Below are 13,203 nucleotides of genomic sequence, written 5' to 3'. Positions count from 1 at the left end.
TGGGCCATGGCCAAGAAGGGATGGAGGTGGTTCATGGGCCATTTGAGGGTCTGCTGTAGGGACCAAGGTCTTGCTGCCTATTACTTAACTAACAGATTGGTGGAACTTTTCCTGGTCCCTTGAGTATGGTCCTGGATCCCAAAGCTCCAACAAAGCCACTTTTGTTTGTGAATAGATGCTGATTTTTTGTTGTTGAGAGGGGGACAAAATGAGTGTCGGCTTGTGCTGCTATGATGCTAATGTCACTCCTCTCCTATGTAATTAAAAATTTTTTTTAAAATTTATTTGACAGACAAAGATCACAAGTAGGCAGAGAGGCAGGCAGAGAGAGAGGAAGGAAAGCAGGCTCCTCTGTGGAGCAGGGAGCCCGATGCGGGGCCCGATCCCAGGACCCTGGGATCACGACCTGAGCCAAAAGCAGAGGGTTTAACCAACTGAGCCACCCAGGCGCCCCATCTCCTATGTAATTTTAATATGCAAAATTTAATTACAAACAGAAACACAGACCTGGATGTAAGAGCTTAAAACAAACAAACAAACAAACAAAACAAAACAAAACAAAAAACATCTAGACTAAGATATAGGAGCAAATCTTAGTGATATTGTATGACATTGAGTTTGGTAAAGTATCTTTAAAAATACATAAAAAGATCAAATTATAAAAGAAAAAATTAATATACTGGATCTTACCAAAACAAAACAAAGCAGAAAAATACTTGATTTTCAAAAGCAAGCCACAGACCAGGAGAAAATATTTGTAAGATACATATTTGACAAAAGACATAATCTAGAATATATAAGGAATACTTGGCACATAATAATAAGACAAAAATTCAATTTTTTAAAATAAAAGATTTATATAGATACTGTGCCAAGAAGATATGTGATGCCAAAAAGCACATGAAAAGATGTTCAATGTCATTAGTCATTAGGGAAATGCAGATTTAAGCCACAATGAGACACAGATGCAGTAGATTGGTTAAGTGAAAAAGATTCATCATACTAAGTATACACTACTGATGGTGACATAAACATCACACCATTCTGGAAAACAATTTCTCAAAAGGTTAAATATGTAACTAACATAGGACCCAGCCTTTCCACTTCTAGGTTTTTACCAGAAAAGAAAGCACATGTCCACACAAAGAGTATATGCAAGAGTCCATTGCAGTTTTATCTGTAATAATCAAAACCTGAAAACAGCCCAAATGTGAATCAACAAACAGATGAACATACAAGTTGTGGCATATCCATATGACAGAATACTACTCAGCAAAAAAGTATCAAATTATCGATACATTCTGTAAGGTGCATGAGTCTCAAAATGACTCTGTTGAATGAAAGAAGCCAGATGAAAATCAAAGCACACTCTGCATGATTCTGTTTCTATAACATTCTAGTAATTGTAAACTGATCAAAAGTGACAGAAAGCAGATCAGTGGTTGCCTGGGGACAGGACTAGGGGTAGGGAGAGAGAGAGATTGCAGAAAGAATGAGGACATTTGGGAGGCGAAGGGATACATTCACTATCTTGATTGTGATGGTGATTTCCCAGGTGTTTATGTGTGTCAAACTCAGCAAATTATACCCTTTATATAAGTGCTGTTTATTGGATGTCAATATAACTCAATAAAGTTGTTTAAAGTCTCTCTCCTACAGCCATTCCTTCTTTCCCACTCCCAGCAACACCACCTATGGTCAGGCCCTTATTATATTTTGCCTGCTCTACAGTTACACCTTCAGAGTTCTCCCTGTTTAGTACCCTCCAACCAACCCATTCTTTGATATTAAAAGATTTAAAAAAAATCAGCTAAGAACCTACCAACTTCTGCTCTAAAATCCCATGACCAACTGACTTAAGGAACAGTAATAACTATGTGCCAAAGACTTGACATACATTATTTAATCCCTACAATAATCTTTCAATGCAAACATTATTACCTTCATTCCTACTTTCAGACAAGTCAAAGGATGTGACTCAGTTCAAATAGCAGCACAGGATAAAAACTGTAAATGTATGTATGGATGTGTGCATCTGCACGGTATAGAATTTATGTATCAGGATTCTCAACAGAGATGATTTTGCTCCCCATCCCCAGGGATATGTGGCAATATCTGGACACATTCTTGCTTGTCATGACTTGGGGGAGGTGTTACTGGAATGGAGTAGCGGGAGGCCAGTGAGGCCAGTGAGGCTGCCAAACGTCCCAGTCTGCACAGGACAGCCCCCCCACCCCGCAACAAAGAGTTGTCTGACCCCAAACGTCAATAATGCTGAGGTTGAGAATCCCGGAAGCAGAACTGTGAGTGCTCCTTTCTCTTTCTGGAATGCTGATTTTTACTCTATGTACCTGCTGAAATACTACTTAACCTTCAAGTCTCCTGTCACCACTCCCCCTGCCACCTGAACCCTTCCCTGGTGATGCCGTGTTCTTGTTCACATCCTCTCTGTTGCTCTTCGTGTGGACCTCCTTTAACACTTACCAGATATATCTTGGAATGATTGCTGGTGCCCTGTCTGAAAGCTGCTAATAGACTATAAACGCCTTGAGAGCAAAGACCCGCTTCCTGCTTATTTCTTTATATTTTCTTCAGATCATAGTAATTTGGCTAATACATAAAACAGAACCCAGGAAGCACTATCACACCAAAGATGCTGTACCAGCCCTGTTGGAGTGTGAAGAAGAGAAAGATCAGTTCAGACAGAGACACATCTAGGAGATCAAATCCAATCCAACTTGCCTGTTACTAACAAACTGACTATCAGATACAAAGTATCAACTCTTTTACAGTGATATGTGAAAGTGATTCAATTGCGTGTGTATTTATTCTGCCAGGTTAGCTTTGGAGTTCTCTCACTGACTTTTATATTCCCAACATCCAACCTTTGTTAAATCAGTGAGGGAGGAAATGAATGAATGAATGAGTGAGGGAATGAATGCATACAATCAGGTGCCCGTGTCCAGTGACCAGACAGGGATTTAAATGGAGATGGTACGCTGCTGCCAGGTGGAGCTTCTGAAATGATGTGCTGAGCTCCCACTTCTTCCTTTTATGTTCAGTTCAGAGGAAAACTGACTGTTCTCCAGCAAACCTGGAACATGCACAGAAACTGGAGAAATGGAATGATGTCATGGGCATTTGTCTAAGTGCACAGAACCTTGCTGGGGTTAACTTGGCCTGTTAAGCACATACTGAAAGGAGTATGTTTCAATAGTAATAGTATGTTCCTCAAGTAAAATTTTCCATAACGACAGCCTGATCTTATTTTTTTTTTTAATGTGCTCTATTTTGTTTGCAGGCATAAGTATTATCAAGATGACTAATTAGGGACTGGTGTTTACGAGGTATGTTAATGGGACAGTTATGATTGAACTGATCCATCAAAATTACTGATTTTGATCTTTTCTTTTTCTGCCACAGTCAAATGTCTGTCACATGGGCTGTAGGACCTGTGTTAAATGACTCAGAAGTTCCTTTACAGTCTTATGATGCTGTGTGAGACAGCATCAATTATCTATAAGTGATCTATCCTTTTTAAAAAAGATATTTTATTTATTTGAGAGAGAGAGAGAGAGAGCACAAAAGGGCAGGAGGGAGGAGGGGTAGAGGAAGAAGCAGTCTCTCCGCTGAGCAGGGAACCTGTCACAGGGCTCGAACCCAGGACCCTGAGATCATGACTAGAGCTGAAGGCAGATGCTTAATGACTGAGCTCCCCCCAGGCGTCCTTATAAGTGATCTATTCTTAGGGCTGAAACAGAGACTGAAATGCAGCTTGATTTATATGTTCTAACAACACAAGGAAAAGGATCCCCAGAAGTAAATCACAGAGGGGATGTTGGGCACACCTGGCTTCACAGGTCAAAGGGAAAATCATATCTGGACTGGTCCCAGCACATGGAAACAATACTGGCCACTTTTGAAAATACCCAGGAGCAGGAAAAAAAAAAAAAAACAAAAAAAAACCTTTACTTTCAGAAAGCGTGTTACATAAGGGTTTTTCAAGATTGATAACGAAACACCTTCTATATGCCAGGCATGTTCTAGTCATGACTTTGACTTCTCTCTGGTCATAGAAGTAAGTGTGTCATTAGCTCATTTATACGAGTGAAGAGACCAAGGTCCAGAGTGTAGGTCTAATGAGCCAGGATTCGAACCAAGCTTGACTCCAAACCCCAGGCTCTCCTCACCACCCCTCTGCACCTCTCAGCAAACAACTGTGGTAACAGGGCATAGGGTAGAGACAGATGGACAGGTCTGGGGCGAAGACGGACAGGTGTAAGAGGGGAGTAGCAGACAACCTTGGCTGCTTTTGATCTCAAAGAATTACAAAGGCCAAGGATGTTCCTACCAGAGTTTGGTAGTTCTTGGAAGACACTTTGCCTCCATTTCAAAATAAAGTTGGAGCTTTTTCAGTAGGAAATCCGAAATAGCAAGTTACCAATAAAAATGGGTGTGAGATTTCGAGAGCCGCCCTCGACCTACCCGTCACCCACTGCCTTCTGACAGCGACTGAGTCACAGCTGAGTAAGGCCTCCGCTCCTCAGTACCTCCTCCCCAGCCCAGCTCTTGAGCCCAAGGTGTCCGTGAGTCACCAGGTTATAGAAGCACAACCTGAACCGGATGAAAACGAGAGAAAGTGGGGATTACTGGCAGTTTCAACCCCAGAAATGACAGAGGTGTGGCTGCCCTCAGGAACATACTCAACGGGGCTTCCAAGGCTCTGGGCTTGTCCCTTTTCCTGTCTTTCCATGTGTCATTCTGATTTCCTCATACTGAATTTCTTCATAAAGCAGGAAGCCCATTTTCACATCTCTGAGTGTCATGGCCGAGGAAAAACGGGGACTCACCTCTCTGGTCTCTGAGCAGAACCGGGGTCTGGCGGTCAGGCCCTGAAAGTCGGGCACCCAGTGAAGCCAAGTGCACGGAGCTTGGCTCCTGGGCCGGGGCGGGTGTGGAAGCCATAACCTCTCTTCATGACACATGCTCCAAGCAGAGGAGCAGAATGTCCCCAAAGAAAGCGATGGCTGGTCTGTACACACAAGATTCTAGGTGTCCACTGTCACTGCCCAAGAAAACCTCTGCCAGTGTCTTCTGGGCACCGCTAGGGAGAGGGGGCACATGGTTGGAAATCAGGCGGTAGCTATCCATACTGTAACTCCTTACACTCAAGGATTAAAAGCCAATCCAGGATTTTATAGGAATTTTATGTTCAAAATATTATTTATTTACGCACTATATCACAAGTGTATCCTTACAGATTTACAAATATCTATTTAAAAGTATCTTTCTGATGCTGAAAAGCTGAACGAGGATATTTAAACAAATTTAGATGCAGAGGAGGGGTTCCTTTGAAGAAAGTGAGACTTGAAACCACAGTGGAATCTGATTTTTTTTTTTTTAAAGATTTTATTTATTTATTTGAGAGAGAGACAGTGAGAGAGAGCATGAGCGAGGAGAAGGTCAGAGAGCGAAGCAGACTCCCCATGGAGCTGGGAGCCCGATGTGGGACTCGATCCCGGGACTCCGGGATCATGACCTGAGCCGAAGGCAGTCGTCCAACTAACTGAGCCACCCAGGCGTCCCTGGAATCTGATTTTTTAAATAAGATTTATTTATTTACTTTTGGGAGAGAGAGAGAGACAGAGAAAGAGAGAATTCTGAAGCAGGCTCCCTGCTGAGCACAGAGCCCAACCCAGGGCTTGATCCCAGGACCCTGAGACCATGACATGAGCAGAAATCAAGAGCTGGCCACTTAACCGACTGAGCCACCCAGCTGCCCCTGGAATCTGATTTTAAAGGAAACACAGGTCCCTCCACTTCTCCCAGAATTGCCTGCAGCAACACGGGAAGGATCAGAAGAGGACATCCTGCCTTTGATAAAATTGAGTGATGACTGGAATGTGCGCCGTGGGTTCAAGTGGATGGCTTCTTTGTGTAAATCTGAGCGAACCCTCCCTGCTCCCTCGGGTATAGATTGTCCCCTGGAGGCCTCCAGGGGCGCTGGGCACTAGGGACCGAGCCGTGGAGGGTGCTGCTTGTGGGAACTTCCCTGCTGGCTGCTTGGGGTGGGGAGGGCAGAGGACGGACGGGAAGAGCTGAGGACACATTCGTTCTTGGTTCTAACATGCGGTTCCAGGGACGTGTTTTGGCTCACTCCGTCACTGGGGGCCAATCCCTTCTCTCCCACCCTCACCAGCATAGGGAGCTTCGGGGGGCTTCTGTGACCTAGAGAATGTGCTTGTGCATGAAGGGGGCCAGGTTAAACCATGTCTGCAAAGTTGCCGGACTGGGTCGAGTGTTGAGCTTCTGGGCCTTAGGGCCCGAGAGTCACACCTGGCCTGCCTCCTCTCACCTCCTTTTTTCTCCTCACAGGGACATTTTCTCAATTCACAGATACCACTAATGGCTCCAGCTGGGCTCCCTCTGGTGCTCGGTCCTGCAGACACAGCCAGCCCCATGCCAGCCTCATGGGGCCGGCACGGGCGCTGTCCCATATGGTTCTTTCCTCTGCCTGGGCCTGCTGGTGTCTTTCCCCCAAATCTAGAAGGAATGGGTGGGCCACAGTAAGTAATAGGGCGAGCTCTAGACATACCAACATCTGAGTGAGGTTCTTACTGTTGAGGGACATCCAGCCTTGGTGTGGCCCAGACATATCCTTCCTGGAAGAGATTTGAGGTTGTGGAAAAGGAGGGATGAGACGAGAGAGGATCTGCCAGGTTTGCGGCCGGTGACTGGGGGTGGGTGTGGGTGGGCGGTGGAGCCATCTGTCCTCTTCTTCTCCCTGCCCTGAGGGCTTCCAGGGCAGCCCTGCATGCTTTCCGGAACTGTGGGAAAGCGAGCAAGACCTCTGGGTTCTAGGTAGACTGAAAAGGGAAATCCCCTGGAGGTTCCTGAGAAATTAGAGAAGAATTTGGAGAACCTGATTGGCTATTTGATATTACCTGACTGTTCTAAGTCACAGTCCCTTTCTCTAGTATTATGGGACCAAAGTCTCTGAGAATAACTTAGAACATTGTTTCTTAAAATTTAGCGGGCACAAAAATTAGTTGAGATTTTGTTAAAACACAGACTCCTGGACCTTAGCCTTTCTGCTCACACCCTAAATTTCTCGCATGTTTGTGGGGCTGCTGCTGAGTTCAGGGAACCCCATTTTGAGTAGCGCTAAGAAGACAATGCTCGTTGTCCCGCAGAATCCTACAAGACTCGTCATCCACCCCAGAGTCAGATGGCACTCCCAGTTCAAGCATGACTTGGGAAAATGTTGGTAAAGATTTCCTAAACATCAGATGTTGTAACAACAGCTGTTCTGCCCCCTGTGCTGCTGGGACACTCGTAGGACAAGAGAAACTAGAAGAGAGGGTCCTGATACGATGCTCAGGTCTCATCTTCCTGAGTTCTACACCATCACCAGGTTCTGATTCTGGGAAAGGGAAGGAGGAGGCAGATGGGCAAGGAGAGATTCCGCTCATGTTGCCAAGGGAGACAAGGATGGAGAAGAACAGAAATTCATTCCTCCCTGTGGCTGCTCAGGGCCGTTAGGGGAGAGGAAGTGGTTGAGACCGCAGGGTGACTGACAAGGAGCCCAGGAGTTGGGAGTGGGGGCATATTTATCAGTTTTCTGGAGTTCCTTCCATTCCTGTGCATTAAGCATGCTGGTGAAAAAACTCTCTCATGGCAATAGATCTCTGAAACTTGCTAATATTTCTTAACACTTTCATCTATAAGTGGACAAAAAAAAATAGTCCCTCAATTTTAGACTTTATTGACAGTTGATAAAGTACCCACGTGAACTGTGTTGTCTTAATGTCTTGTGTAAGAATTGTCCAAAGTCAAAATGAGCACAGCAGCCACTGTTATGCTCACTCTAAAGCTGAGAAAACAGAGGCCCAAAGAATGCATGTGACTTGCCAGAGACTGGACAATGGCTCTGTCTCCAAATCATTTGCCTGCCATTGAAGAATTCTAGAAAGATTTAAAATGTACACTTTGAGGGACTCATCAGCAAAAGAGGGACTTTAAGTGGTTTTATGATGTGGATAACAAGCATGTATCTGCAAACTACCTGAGTTTTTAGAGATTATTATAACCTACCCTCCTTCCAGAGATAAGGAGACAGAGGTTTAGAGAGGCTGATTGATATTCTGTGATTCCAGAAGTCGTCCAAATGTGTTTTATGAATTACCACCTCAATTGTGTTAGTTTTATAGTTTTATTCTGCCCCACTAAGACGTCACAGAAAGGTCAAGAACACCGACTTTGCAAACAGGTTATTCCTTCAATAAAGATATTGCAAAAGGCACATGGACTCTGTTTTTAGTGCAGAAATGGAAAATTCATACCTTATCCTAAAGGACACCATCCCTCCCAGGCATTTACACAAGCCCAGAAAGCCAGATGCATTGCCCTGAGCTAGGACAAGTTCATACCCGCACCCTTGGTGACGGGAAGATGCCTCCTCTTGGATATCACCATCTTCTCTAGCAAGAAAGTCAATGAAACAGATGCTTGGCAAAAGCCTGCTAGGAACCGGCCAGATGTGAGGCTAACACGACCAGCGCTGTGACTGCCCTCAGCAGGCTTTTCATCCACCACCCAAAAGACAGACTGTAGGCAGTGTTGGTGGGCGGGTGTGATGTAAGCGGAGGGAGGAGCAGTGGATTCTCACTGGTTGGTTTAGCGAGGACTTCATGTTTTTGATGGCTCTTGGGGCAAGATTTCAAAAATATTAATGGAAGAGATCTACAATTCCAACTCAAAGGCTAGCCGCTTTGGAAAATAATTGTGTGATTGTAGGCTGCCGGTTACATAACTTCCACTCACAGTAAAGCAACACCAGCCCTGTGAGTTTGCAGGTTGCCCAAGCAGATGGCCCCATGGATGCTGGTTTCCTCAGAGCTGCTTTTAACCAGGGGCACAACCCCACCTGAGGCACAAGGCCCCATCCGCCTGTGCTCACTTCCTATATCCGTGCTCAGTTCTGACTATCTCCATGCTCTTGGCCCAACGAGAGACTCTCTTATCACAATAACTGTTTCAGCTCATTGTAATAGTGAGGAGGTGCCCAGCTGAGTAGGGAACCTCCTGGCTACAAGATCAAGTCCATACATCTCGTTCCTCAGGAAGGAGCCAAGTCACGGAAAAAAAACGTGTAGAAGCTCAAAGTTTATCAAGATAGGCAAGAAACACAGCAATCATCTTGCTCCCAAATCCATCTTCCCTCAAGAGTCTTGCCAGCCCATGTGGCACCTCCCTGAGAATCGGAATCGGAGGCCCTTTCCTCTGGATTTCAGCTGCCCTGCCCCTGGGCTGCCAGGTTGGCAGGACGCCCAGCAGCCCTGTTTCCCCACTCACGTGCCAATTTCAAGTGTGGAGGACTTCACCCAGCCACGCCGGCTATATGAAGGAGCTGAGGCAAAAGTGGGAAGGGAGGTGGGCCCAGTTGGCATGGGGACTTTGGACAGGCTTCGTAAGGCACTGACTAGAGCAACAAAGTCAAGATAAATGGGTATAGGTTGGGGGAAGACAAACATGGCAATTTTACCCTCAGTCTGAAAAAAGTGTGTTTGCCATTGAAAACCCTCTTTCTAGAGTCTTGATGGCTGGGAATGTGGCATGGTGAGGTGACTGGCCAAGTGTGGCCAGCACAGACCAGCAGCGACAGCTGCTCATTAGAAACAAATCTTAGGGCTCATCGCAGACGGACGGAATTAGAAATTCTAGGGTTTAAACAAGAACAGCAAATGGCTCTTCTGAGGCACACAAGAGTCGAGAAGCTGGCCAGACCACATGGGTTCCAAGCCTAGATCTGTCACTCTGGGACTGTCACTTAAGCACCCAAAGTCCTCTTTTCCTTCCTTCCTTCCTTCCTTCCTTCCTTCCTTCCTTCCTTTCCTCTCTTCCCTTCCCTTCCTTTCTGATTTCATTTTTATTTGCAAGGGAGAGGGAGCATGAGAAGGAGGAGGGTCAGGGGGAGCAGACTCCCCGCTGAGCAGGGAGCCTGATGTGGGGCTCCATCCCAGGAGCGTGGCATCATAACCTGAACTGAAGGCAGATTCTTAACTGACTGAGCTACACAGCCCCCCCCACCCAACCCCCCAGCACAATGTCCCCTTCTATATTTAAAATAGATGCAATAACAATAATGGTTCAGATAGTTATTTTGGAAATTGAGATCGTAAACGTAAAAACACTTGGAATAGTGTCCAACACATAGCAGTCAGTACACATGTTTGCAATTATTGACACCAGCCAAAAATAAGTGTCAAGTGTCCTTGGAAGACTGCAACCCTGCACTGCCCCTGGGCTAGTCTCCCTAGCTGAGTGCGGGCCCCTCAGGGAAGGAAATTGAAGAGGATGCCAGTGGCCTGGGCCCAGTCGCTCACGTGGCACGCCCAGAGGAACAGAGCAATGTCCAGCTGGCCCGTGGCAGCCCTGGAAAAGCACAAGTGCCCACAGAGCGACAGGTGAAAGTTCCTGGGCAGTGGGAGCATCTCCTAGACCTCACTCACCTGTAGGATCTAAGGGCCTTCCAAAGACAGCGATGTATCAGCTGAGATCAGAATGAGTGACGCTCCTATCTAGCTCTTTGTGACACCCACCATTGCTCTCAGCAATATGTTGTTTAAATCAGGTGATCCCCGCCCTAATTAGGTAATATTTGCATCCCTATTTTATAGAGGAGAAAAGTGAAAGGGATGAAAACTCAGGTCACAGAGTGGAGAAGTGGCCCCGGGTAGAATTCGAACCCAAGCAGACAGGACTCTGGGCCACGCTCTTCACCCTGTGTTGCTGGTGGAGATGCAGGGTGGGGGATACTGGGGCAGGATTGTGGGGGAAGTGGAGCTGGGGAGGAGGTCGGGCTCAGACTATGGACTTGTTTTCACACCGAGAGCAGAGAAACAGCGTGGCAGGATTGCAAGCACTAGGCAGGAGGGGCTGAGGGCGCGGGATCAGATGGTTGCCTTCCTTCCTTCCCTCCTCACCGGACCGCACAGCCCGGGGCACAGGGGAAGGAACGTGCTGAGGTCCAGGGAAGGCCCCGGGACAGACAGTCCAGGGCTGGCAAGGGACACCAAGGAAGTGGCTCGAGGCCCAGAGAATAGGTTTCTCTGGTGGTTGTTAGATCCCCATTCTGAGGTGCCCACTGTGTCACAGCCTGTGTGGATGGTACAGCTGGTGTCGTGCGGCACAAGGCATGTGTGGCCCCCGGGGGCTCTGTGGGCAGCCCTGAAAAGTTAGATGCTAAGAGACTAATTTAGGGATGTGAAAAATCATACGGTGAGGTGAGAAAAAGCAAGCTGTAGAGCAGATGGTGTATGTTCCCAGTTCTCAGACATGTGCGCAAACACACACACACATATACATACTGGAAAATACCCAGAGGGCGTCTACTAAAATGTTAACACCAATTATCCCTGAGCAAAGATTAAAGTTGATTTTTACAATTTTTTCTCTGTGCCTGTATATGTTTTTTTGTTTGTTTGCTGCTGTTGTCTCTCCTCCTGTATCTTTTTTGCAATGATCCCTGGCTACTTTTATAATCAGACAAATAAGTTCTTTTAAAACCCGTTTATTAGTGTATGAGGCTATTAAACAGTGAGCGCACCCTTCCCAGTCCCAGGGGAGCTGGGAGGAAGTACTGAAACATGGGCTCATCTGTCACAGCTGAAGCCTGACTCCTGGTGGACAGAAGTATCATGGACAGACCTCTAGTTGAAGACACATACATAGTTAGGTGAAAGTTTTTTTATTCACTCATTTATCATTCAACAAATTTGTAGTGATCACATTCTAAATGCCAAGCATGATGGGAATATGAAAACAAGTTTAATTAGTGTTTATAAGTCATATTTATAATAAAATTATGTTGCCGCTCCTATTGTTCAACTTTTCTCAATCTCAATAGTATGGCAGTTTCTTCACTCTGGTCCTGTTCCTCAGAGACTAAGGCTGTTACTGAGAATGGGATATTTTTCTTGGTATCTTTTCTGACTACAGTTAGTTGTCCAGAATCTACAAATTTTCATGTACTGTTAACATTGAACCATTTTCCTAGACTCCATTGTTAATTTTTCAAACTATTCTTTCTGGTTCTCAAGGCATATATATAAAATCATGCAGAATTCTCTTTTCAAATACAGAAGTTATCTCTTATTTCAGAGATCTGGCCGTTCTAAGTTTTTATCACTTATTCCTTTAAATCGACTCTCCACCTGTCTTGCGCTGCTTCTTAACCAGGGAAACTTTGGTAAGTTCGGCCAATGGGAGGCACCAGCAAGAGATCAGAGGGCAGGAGAGGGGTTAAGCTATTCATTTTCCTTTCACGTATTTTGTTCCCCTATGTCTGCCAAGAGGTACAGTAGCTGCCGAGCTCTTCCGCTTCTACGTACAGCCACCATCCTGGTCAGAAGGCAGTCCTAGCGTTTCCCCTGACCTCTCTCCCCTTGCCTCCTCAGGTCTTGAGTTGGAATTGCTTCCTGTGGTTGTAAACTGTAAATAGTTTTATTAAATTTAATATCCAAATATTCATAAAGATGATGGATTAAACCTACATTTAATTTTTTTCTCAAGGACCCCCACTCCCTCCAAAAACTACGGTAATCTTTAAAACTACGGTAATCAGCTGTTAAAATGATAGAGAACAAGTGATAATGGCAACACAATGTTGCAGGTTGTGAAGACAACGGGCAAATGGTAACTGACTTGAGAGATCCTGGTGGGGAAAGGCAAGAACCCACCTGATCCATGTGGCAGATGTTTCAAAAGCTTGGGCAGTGGCAGGTATGCTCTCTTATTCCAGGCGATTGGGGAATCTCTGAACTAGACCCAAAGAGAGTTGGGGGGGGGTGTTGCTGGCTACTGATTCATATTCAGAGATCAAGGGGACATAGACATACTGATTGCTGTATGATGACTACCTATGTGGCACCCAGAATGCAGGGAGCCAATCTCGACCTACTCAGCGGGAGAAGAGAAGAGTTTCTCTGGGGCCCTAACCAGCTTAAAGATGCGGACTTCCAACAATTTCCAACAAATAGCTCAGTAAGGATCGAAGTCCACTCCCACCAAGAGCTCAGAGCTTTCAGTCTGAAAGAGACTAAAACAAACAGAAAATAACATGGAAGAGAGTATGTAGGGAGAAAATTAAAAACAAATATCCTTAGGGAGATAAGATAAGCAGTCATCACACGAAAGAGTAAG

This window comes from Mustela lutreola, chromosome 6 (genome assembly GCF_030435805.1).
Source record: "Mustela lutreola isolate mMusLut2 chromosome 6, mMusLut2.pri, whole genome shotgun sequence".
NCBI classification, from domain to species: domain Eukaryota; kingdom Metazoa; phylum Chordata; class Mammalia; order Carnivora; family Mustelidae; genus Mustela; species Mustela lutreola.
The sequence above is the reverse complement of the archived record's forward strand: the minus strand, read 5'-3'. Positions refer to the sequence as shown.